The following is an 11,280-nucleotide window of genomic DNA, read 5'->3' as shown; positions in this document are numbered from 1 at the left end:
TTGCAGACAGTGTGCTATCAGCCTTTCATTGTAAACTGATCGATTCAAAAGGGAAGCAAACTGTCACACTAATGGGGAAGCAGTCATAGTACTTGCCTATTATAGACTCTTCAGCAAACAATTCATAAAACAGCAACAGACATTAAAAACAAGACCATTGTTTTGGAAAACAAATATTTCAGTGTAACATCTAGACATTCAAAACATTTAAAACTTGTAAAATCCATATATGTGTGTGTGTAAAATACAAAAATGCAATTCAATTATATTATTATCATATATTTAAGATGGTTTTAAAAAAAGTATTTTCAAAACTAGCTCCGGTCTCCCTGTGTATATTTATAGACACCAGGTGTAAGAATTATGTAATTGTGTGTATTTCCTTGTAAACAGATACACAATAGGGAAGTAACAGCACATGATTAATATTTTACAGTACAGTGGATTACAGTGTTCCAGTTGACCGGCAACAATACCTATAAAAAGACGTCTTTGTTTTTTGTTAAACATTTTGGTTTAACTTCCTGGTCCTCTGTCTTTTTTTCCCGCTCCCTGCATATTTGTTAGTTCTTTCACATGCCATCTGACACAATCAGTTCTAATATATTCTTTCTTTCTGCTTCTTTATTCAGCCAATGGCAGACAGGGGGAGTGCTTGAGAAACCTATTTGCTAACAGTCATTTTTTTAAAACAATTTTTTAATCCTGCTGGTTACACACTTTTTCTTCAGTAGCCTGTATCAAGTATGTAATTAAAACAAAAATATGAGAGACAAGCAACCTACATTTATTCTAGATTGTTCTTGACATTGTTATTGCAGAACAAAAAAGTACATCGATTTTGAAACGTAATAGACCACTGAATGTCATTTCTTTCAGAAGTGCTGCCGTTTCAGGTCAGAACTATTATTCAGTCTGCCTTGGCGGTCTCTGTTCCCTTCTATACTAGTGTGGACCACTCTGAAAGCCTGGTTGAGCTGACCCTGACCTGCAGTCATTGTTCACAGAGCTTGGTATTCCCCTCGCAGCACGCTCCAGCCTCTGAAGGATGGCCTTTTAGGACCGGTGTTCAATTCAAGTTCTCCCATTTCCCCCCTAACATTTAATTTATCAAACCTCACAGGCTTTCTCTTAAGTTGCACTTTTCTTTCTACACAATCTCACATTTAAATTTGTGTACATGGTTTTACCCACACCATCTTGCATTGTGCCCAAATTGCTCTTTGTTTACTTGTAACTTGCCCTCCCTCTTCACTCATTTGACAGAATAGCACTGTTTGACACAGATGGGACACCCTCTTAACCGAAAAAAAAAGAAAAATCTATCAATTATGGCTATGTTTTCTGAGTCAGTGAAGTGTACGGGATTGTAATAGAAGGCTTCTGGGAATCCTGAGCACAGTGTATTGACAGATATTGATTGTCAGTTGCAGTTTGACCTAAAGATACACTCACAGAAGTTTACTAATGCTTTCCCATGCCTGTGCAAATATTTCTCCCACACTAGTTTATCCTCAGAAGGAAGTTGTTTTATATTTAAAATTATTTGGAATTTGGGGAATCCATTCATTTCTTGCTGCATTTACAATAGAGCAAGAAACTGTGAGTGTTTTATCCATGTAAGTTTGCCTAAATCCTATCAACTGTGCTATGAAGGCAGTTTTTCATATGGTTTGTCTCTGTAGTAGTTGAATACATACCTGTGGTATAATGTCATGGCAAATCTGACAAAGACTAGCTATCATGTCAATGGTTGTTTTTATGGTATTGTTTCGTTATGCTTTCATGGTCGTATGCATGTCACACTTTGATGTAGATCTGATACAGAGTATGTCTTATCTTGTAATTGTGTTTTCGGTTTGGCTGAGTTATGTTTGGTGCTGGGAGACAGTAAGAGTAGTGTGTAGGAATGAGATGGAGACACATTTAGGAAGTACCCTGTCTGACATCAGCTGTGAAGGCTCTGCTCTGTGTGTTTATTTGTCTGAGATATCTAGACTCAGACCCTGGAAAGTGTCAGCACATTCAGCCACTGACGCTGATTCAACTTGAAAGTGGTGAAGACAGCAACATTATACTACACAACTAACAAGATTTAGAACAAATAAAAAAAAGAACAATTTAATTCAGTTAAAAAGGTCCTTTAGATCATTAAGGGTCATTAAGATGTTATTCTGTTTTTTTTTTTAAAGAAATAAATAAATGAATCATCTTACTCATCAAGGATGCATTGAATTGATCAAAACTGACAGTACAAAAATTGTGGTTAACATAGTTGTACAAAAACACCTAACAGTTCTTGAAGTGTCTATTACTTTGTGGTGCAGTAAAGACATAAGACAGTAAGTAATATTTACACAGTTCATTTGAAATAGACAGGTTCTACAGCTATTGGTCTAATCTCTTTATTCATGCCATTGTGTAGAGCCTGAAAATAGCATCATTTCACAGCCAGTGTTCTCAGCTATGAAATGGACTTACTGAAGAATTTCAAAGGAATGTGACCTCAGAGAATCAAACAAACGTATTTAAAGTAGCAAGGAAAATCTTCATAAGCAGGTGAAAGTATTCGGCATTCGCACCATGAGCTTGCATAAGCCCTTAAATGAAATTCACCGTGCATTGGGCCCGGACAGATACCTTCTTGACTGATGGAATCACTCAGACCAAGAGATTAGTTAAATCCACACAGGGGCCTTGATCCCGAGAAGTGCTGTACACTCTGCCCTCCACCATACCTGAAGTGAACATGCAACAGCAGGCACAGGGTCCTGTCTGAGCCTTTTTTACAGATCAGAGCAGGATGGCTGCACCATTCCAGCATCAGCCCCAGTCAGGAATGCTGAGCTAATCTTCATTCTTCAGGTGCTGGAGCAAATTCCAGCCTTCACTTTCTTTCTTCTTTACAGGCCCTCACAATATAAGCAAACAGCCATTTTTCTGTAAGAGCTGGGCATTTGATAAACACCGTGTACCAAGATGACAGGAGACATAGTGTGCAGTTGTGCTTGGATATAGCCATTTAAACTTAAAAGTCAAAATATTGTGGAACTGTTTTGTGAAGTGACATTCAGCCAAGTATGGTGGCCCATACTCAGAATTCACGCTCTGCATTTAACCCATCCAAAGTGCACACACACAGAGCAGTGAACACACACACAGAGCAGTGGGCAGCCGTTTATGCTGCAGCGCCCAAGGAGCAATTGGGGGTTCGATGCCTTGCTCAAGGGCACCTAAGTCATGGTATTGAAGATGGAGAGAGAACTGTACATGTACCCCCCCCCCATCCACAATTCCTGCCAGCCCAAGACTCAAACTCACAACCCTTCGATTGCAAGTCCGACTCTCTAACCATTAGGCCACGACTTCCCACATTAAATGACTTCTTGACGTTAAAATGTTCTTAGTTAAATGTGCAGACTGGATTTCTGGCATTTCTGTTAGATTGAGTGGCCCAACATAGGAAAATGTACTCAACCACTGGCGCGAGTTCTAGGCGGGACAATGTTCTGAAATTGCCAGTCAGTCAGTAGAGTGGGAATCTTCTTTGAAGCTTTAATTTTTGCAGTTCCATTATTGGCACAAAAAGAACATACACCTGACACATTTATCCACGTCTTCAAACTAAAATAAATATTGGCAATAGCAATTTAAATATCATCCAATATAAAGCTAGTGTTTTTAGTTTTTCACTGTTTTCACAACGAACACAGTGCGGCCAGTGTTCTTTGATTTGTGAACAAATTACTCTTAACAATCATTTCATTTAGTGAGTTATTCACTAAAGTTATTCAACAAACAACATTAAACATGCTCATGAGTTTGCAGTATAAACAGACGCACTCAGTGAGCTGTAACTGAGTTTACAACTGACTCCCTCAATTTCAATACAAAATGTATTGTACTTTAGGTTTGTGATACTTTCATCAGTCTATGTACTGACTGATTGTTCATACGCTGAAAAGACTTGGGTATAGAAAACAATTTCTATCAGAGATAGCTAGTAAATTCCACAAATAATGTCAAAGTAACAGCAAGTAACACATTGAATTAAAGGTGACATTTTAAAGTAGAAAAATGTTTCATGTTTCATTTACTGTACATCTTAATTTATTTATTTTTTTAACTGCATATTCACAACAGAAATATTCTTATGAAACAGTGCTATTTCTATAGCAACAAAACAAATGACTAATTACTATCTCTTAAGTGACAACATCAATTGTTAATAATGAACAAATTCATAATAAATTCAACAAATAAACACCTTCATCATAGTCTATGTATACTAAACATCCCTTCATCACCCTTTGTAGAGTAATAACTTTGTAATTTTTCTACACACAAAAAAGAACACTAAAAAAAAACACATGGCACCAAAATGTTTTATATTAGTAGTCAATGCCTCTCTCTTCATTATTTTTGTTAATATTTTCATATATAAGATATCTGCAAGATTTATTTCAGAAAAATGGCCATGTGTTTACTTGTGTCTGAGTGTTCCTGCCTTTACAATTTTTGTTAGTCATAAGTTTGATTTATCGCCCACTGTAATCCTGACATTCCATCCTAGAGCAGAGTGTCTGCATTTGTTCTGTACATCTTCAAGTTTGTTTACTTAAAATAAAAAGAACATTTATGATGTTTGAAAGCCACAATGTTCCATATTCAGGGATATCATGATAAAATCTTCCAAGTAAGCTGCAATGAAGGCATACATCCAACGTGGAAGCCTTGGTCGCTACGGTCAGTTAGTGGTTCGAGTTCTTCACAGACAATCTCTGTGGTCTCCTGGCGCAGGGATGAGTAAATCCTGTTGGTGAATCATGGGACTTTGCGGAAAGCTCCATTCCTTCCCTTATCTCCGTTGTTGTTGCCAGAGTCTTCATGTTTACAACTGGACAGCTGAACATCTGTTGTGATGAGTCCTCCACCCTTCTCTGTGAGACTGACTCACTCACACAGAGGATTCCCATCACGGTCTGAGTGACTGGCTTCAAAACAGAGGTGGCTAGATGTGTTCTGTATTACTAGATACAAACACACATTTACATGCTCTTTACATGCTATTTTTTTAAAATGAAAGTTAACAAACTAAATGATTTGGCCAGAAGCTAAAGCATAGACTTTGGAGGTTTATTTTTGTTTTGGTAAATTGCTCTTAGGGTGACCAGATTTTTAAAGTCTCAAATCGGGCATAGAGGGTGCCCATTCATTAAAATGAATGGGCGGTGTTGAAGGGGTGAAGGGGTGGTGTTGGCGCAGTGGATAAGACACATGCCTTTGGTGTGAGAGACCCAGGTTCAAATCCACTGTAAGTCACCAATGTGTCCCTTAACAAACACACAACCCCTAGTTGCTCCAGAGGCGTGTGATCTCTGACATATATATATATAGCAATTGTAAGTTGCTTTGGATAAAAGCGTCAGCTAAATTAATAAATAACATTAAAATAATAAATCCTCCTGATGATGCACTTTGATGTTATTGGTAAAGACAGCAAATAACATTGTTCATGTCATATTATAAAACACAAGGTTGTGCAAAATTCTAAATCGAAGAATTGGCTCTATTTCAATCCGTGAGTTGGAATTTTCTTTCATTCTTTCTTTGGTTCGTTCAGTCCTTCTTTCAGCCATTCTGTCTGTCTGTCTGTCTGTCCATAAGAACTATAACTTCAAAGCTTTTTAAAGTTTTAATAAAGCTTTGTTAAACCAACATTCAAAATCTTAAATTTTGCATTTGCATTTTTAGTTAGGATTTCATGAATTTAATTATAATTTAAAGGACGTTCTTAATTAAATTCTGATTCAATCCTGGGACATTCAATCACTCTGTATAAGAACATCTAATAAATACCTTATGTTGTTCATCACTAATTAACATGCAAAAGCGATGAGTGTTTGGAGTTACAGTTTCTATTTTTATAAGGAGACATGCCTATAACATTCTAGAGGTTTCCCTACCTGCAATCCACATATCCCAAAGGCTCACTCCACCCTTAACATAACATTGCATAAGATAGATACCATGGACAGACACACATATTACAGCAGCATGAACTTAGCATTATGTCTATGAGTGTCTATGTGTCAGCACTGATAGCATAGCGAAGGCCTGCTGCTCTCGAAGCACACACTGCATATCTTTTCCATTGGCTCTGAGGATGCAAACAGCTGTCCAACTTCCCAATCTAATCTCGACTCTGGCCTGGTACTCGGCCGCCTGACCGCTGGCCCTCACATCAGCTGATAACTGTGGTCAACATGAGGAAGTGACTGAGATAACTAAGGGATTATTCAGTGCTTATGTGCATTAGGTAAGATGTGTGGAATCCATGGTCATTACCTCAGTCAGGCGCACTTGAGCAATCCACACCCAGTGCCACCCAATGCTTTTTTTGGGCAAATGGATCATGTCATCGTTGTGGAATTGGAAAAAACAGCATTAAACATTGACATGTGCTCTGTAAAGTGGTTTTGAGCTTTAGCAGTTTAGTTGTTGAGCTTCGGTTGCTAAAGAGTGGGATGAAAACACGATCTGAATCATTGTGTTATTATGCCTCACTTTTTTAATGAATCAACCAGGACAGCCCATACAATGAACATGAATGTAAAATTCCCAGGTAAATATTTCCTAAATAGAAACTGTTCTCTTCAAAACATTCCTGTTTCTGTTTTCCCCTCATTAAACAGTTACCTGTTGTGTGGTTCTGGCATAGGCCTCTGGAATGTTCAGTATGCACCTGAAAATGTCATCAATTAAAGTATTTCAATTAAATCACACAATGGGATCCATATGAAAGCAGAGGCTTTTGTTGCGTTTGCTTGCCTGGTGGTAGATTACGGGCAAGCTTCCAATCACACATAGAGCAGCCTTTGAGAGTGGAAAAACTTAAGATGGTATCACGAGCCAAAACATCATCATCAGAGGCATCGGAGAACCGCAAGCTGTGTGTGGTTCTCATTCCCTCTTTGACTCAGCACTCTGTGAAATTTATTTGAATCGGGTGATAACCGTAGCCTTTGACTTATGTTGTACCCCGAGGGAAAGCCCAAAGTCTGACAGATATCTAATCCCGGAGAAGTCTTTGATACTGTGCTGTCCTTGGGTCGCTAGCTCCTGTCCAATAAACATCCTTTTTGGTTTTATCGTTTTGTGTGTTAAATCAGATAAAGGCAGAAAATAAACTTTCTTTTAACATTGTTCATATTTCCAAATGGCAGTAAACGTTTCTCATGCTTCCTACGTGTGAACAGTCAGGTTATAGCTTTGCTGAGGCCTTGCAATTAGGCATGCAACTAAAGATTATTTTGATAATTCACCAATCTTTTGATTATTTAAAACAGTTATTTCCCATCCTGTATTTTCCTCCTTTTTCTAATTACAGTGAAAAATAACATATTTTAGCTAAATCAATATTGCATTTAGTGTTATTGTGTTCCATCTTTTTGATTCGTATATACTCACATTCAAGTTTGTTGGTTTTTGGTTTGTCAGTTGTTCCCAAGAAGAGAGATGGATGCAAATAGTAAATACACACGTGTGGATTTAAACATTTACGGAGAGGGATATAGCCATAAAATGTAAGTTGTGTATTATGGAAAACATGTTTTAAACGCATTAAAGAGCACCACATCTGTCAAAGCGCATGGCAGGTTGTAAGTTAGTTTGAAATGCTTACTACAGAGTCATGAGTTATTACTACAAAGGTATTAAGTTATGTTTTGACTCACTTGAGACTTGTACTTTTAAACTACTTACAGATGTGTTTTTTCCATAGATACAATTTGCAACCCATCATCTACTGTCAAGGTTTAGTAAGGTTTTAAACATATGCCTGTTACCTATCCTATGAGATAATGAAATATAAAATTAATTTCACAATTTTTACAACGAAAAATATCAATAAAACCTGTTGTGGTTTTTCACAGGTGAGCAAACAATCATTTCTGTGTTTTAGTCTGAAATGCGAAAGGAACAACTGATTTTCTACATATGTCTTGCATTTTACTTTTTACCAGGGGGTTAATTATGCCCCTGAGACTGGGTGGAATCTCCTTGCTAACTGCATTTATAGAATTGTGTTTCTCCTTACTGTATAGTGGCGTGCAGAACTGAAAAAAATATTAATGAGATTTGTGCTGTTCTATGTATGATGCAAAGATCATCTTGGAGGCATTGTAACCTGTTCTTTGTGAGAGGTTCAGCAGAAGATTCAAGGATTCATTTAGTTTAGGTCAGTCAACGCTTCATTTATAATTCACAGTTCAGGCCTTTATTAATGAGGCTTCATCCATGTAAAAAAAACAGTGCGTAGTTCACTACTCAAATTTGGATACTTTGTCACCATTGTAATGATATGATGCCTAATATTCCCTGCCATGTGGAACATCCCCTGAGTATGTATCTCATATATTAACTTGGTCCACATCCATTAGCATAGAAGAGCATGTCAAGCCTGTGTGTATCTTTTCATCTGATCAGGTTGCCTTCTCTCTTTGTGTCTTTGTTTCTAGCTTCCTTTTAACCAATAGGTGTGTCACCCAAGAGTGACATTCTGCTACTCTTTCCACTGCCCTTCTCTCTTTCACGTCTCTTCCGACATCAGTTTCTCCTCACAAAGGTCTTCTTTCTTCGAAGCATGATGGAGACGGCAGCATCTTGAGTCACCCACACTCAGCATCACTGTTTTGGTCGAACTATAAAACTCTGCCAAGGCTGAACAATGGAAAACAATGAGGCACCTGCTTAATAATGAGACATCAGTCAGCCGTGATAAGCCACACAGGCATGATGGCTTGCTTTAAAGTGGCCTGTGATGAATGTAAAACCACACCTGAAATCCCCTCAAATGGAATTCCCTCTCACACAAACACACAGTGTGTTCGGCGATCCAAATATGCCCTTATTTTCCCCCATATTTTTGTGAGATCAGAGAGTCACAGGCTTTTGTCTGTGCACTTGAAGGCAGAGCCGTTCTGCAGTTTCACTTGTGCTCATCATTGTCACTATCACCGTCAGTAGTTTCAGTCCTTGCATGCACCACGTCACATGAATGTGGGGAGAAACTCTGCCTGGCTGAACAAAAGGCCAGCTGTTTGGCTAAGCTTTTAACTACGGCGTACACACGGGGAATTACTCCCAAGTACAAGTCTTCTTTCAGTCTTTCTTCCGTTCTCCAAAGGTTAAAATAATCCCATCCTTCAGAATGCTGCCACAAAGCAGCCTCACTTAGCTCAGCCAATGGCCAGAGAAAAGCCAACATCAACATCATGTTCGTCTGTGATGGATATGAAATGAGTTTTGGATACCAGACAGAGGGTAAGGGGTGATTGACTGTGGGTATTCGGTGTTGTTTAGTTGCGCTTTTCATGCCTTACACTATAATATCAGCTCTTTCACAGTGGCGACTCTCTCCTAGATTCCCTATAGAGGTGACCCTCGTTGATCCCTGATCCCCCAGCCAGTACTAGGTAGAACCACGGCACAAATGGAAGCTTTGTGGGCTTGAATGTACGCTAGTGCTCAAGGAGTCAAGGGGTCAATGTGGAGGAGAGAAGGGAGGTGGAGAGTGACAAACCTTAGGTTGTTTCCCTGCAGAGTAAAAGGTGTTTCCTTCGAGCATGATGGTCAGGAATGAGCTTTTTGTATAATTATCCATTTAAGATTCAGAATCGAGCTTTAAAGCCCAAATCAAATTGTATTTAGTGTTTTTTTCCCCCATGTCTATAGTAGCTTAGGTGTGCAGACATGGGAGAAATGCTGGATTAATGAACTTTCTGCTCATTGGGCCACTCAAGCATGCTTTCATGTTCCCAAACCTTTTTACATGGCCTGTAATCCCCCTCTGAGAGTTCACAGGCCTTGTGCAGGTCAGTTAGGGTCAAAATTTCAACCAGCATTTAAATGTGACATAAAAGGGGGAAGAATGATTAGTTTTAGTTTGTTTAGATTCTCTCAAGCCTACTTACTTGTCTCACATGCACTCAAAGCGTAAATGCTGCTGCTCAGTAAGTGCAATTGATAAAACACTACAAATTTCTATAATAATAAGTTGCATGTTTTTCACATTTTCAGAATAATAAAAAGTATTTAAAAATTATACAATAGCGCTTAAAAGTTTGGGGATGGTACGATGTTTTATTGTTTTTGATAGAAGTCTCTTATGCTCACCGAGGCTGTTTATTTGATCAAAAAAACTGAAAAGACAGAAATATTGTGGAATATTATTACACTTTAAAGTATCTGTTTTTTTTGTTTTAATATATATTAAAATGTAAGTTATTCCTGTGATGGTAAAGCTGAATTTTCCCAGTCATTACTCCAGTCTTCAGAGTCACATGATCCTTCAGAAATCATTCTAATACTATAAGCTGATCTGATGCTCAAGAAACATTTCTTAGTATTATCAGTGGTGAAAGCACTTGTGGAAACTGTGATATTTTTTTTTTTATAACAATGTAAAAGACATTACTGTGATTTGATAAATTTAATCATTGCTTAATAAAAGCATTAATTTCTTTAAAGAAATGTAGTGTTATATATATATTTTTTTATCATGCAATTTGTTATAACAGAAATTATAATATAATTCATAATTAAATAAATATATCTAAAATATAGATTTCAAGTGCATGTGAACCCTGTAGAACCATATGTGGACTTCTGAAATTATAAGCATTTTTACCTATAATAATGACCATTTTAATGACAAATTATGCCAAGTATGTGTCTATATGTTGTTTTGCTTTTGATTTAATCTCCATAAACCTTTTGACACCTGTTAACCTCAGTTGGTGTTTACAGATTGTATTGTATGTGTTTTGTCATGTGAGATGGTTTAAGGTGTTTTCTTAACTTGTGTGTGGCTTCACGAGTTTGCCTGCAGCGTAGCTATGGTGTCATTAACATTCCAGCAGTCATGGCGGCACTGTTAACAGTCCGCTACATGATGAGACAGCTCTGCCTGTACCTCTCTACCTGCTGCAGTTTCTTTCCGAAAGTCTCTCGTACTTTTCTCACACCCGAACACCCACCTACACAAACAAATACATGTATATATATATCAACCTCCATAACTAAGAGATTAAATCTGGAATATTTATTTTTGTTACATGTGGGTGTCAGTTCTAACTCCATCATTCTTGTGCTGTCATTTTGAGGACTTTTATAAACATGTAATTTTTCACACCACTTTAACTGCTTTTCTTGACATATGCAAGACAGGAACACTTCAGGTAATTGTCTGTGTTATGTGGTATGTTTTGGAAAGCTTTT

Source organism: Carassius carassius, chromosome 11 (genome assembly GCF_963082965.1).
Source record: "Carassius carassius chromosome 11, fCarCar2.1, whole genome shotgun sequence".
In the NCBI taxonomy this organism is placed as follows: domain Eukaryota; kingdom Metazoa; phylum Chordata; class Actinopteri; order Cypriniformes; family Cyprinidae; genus Carassius; species Carassius carassius.
The sequence above is the reverse complement of the archived record's forward strand: the minus strand, read 5'-3'. Positions refer to the sequence as shown.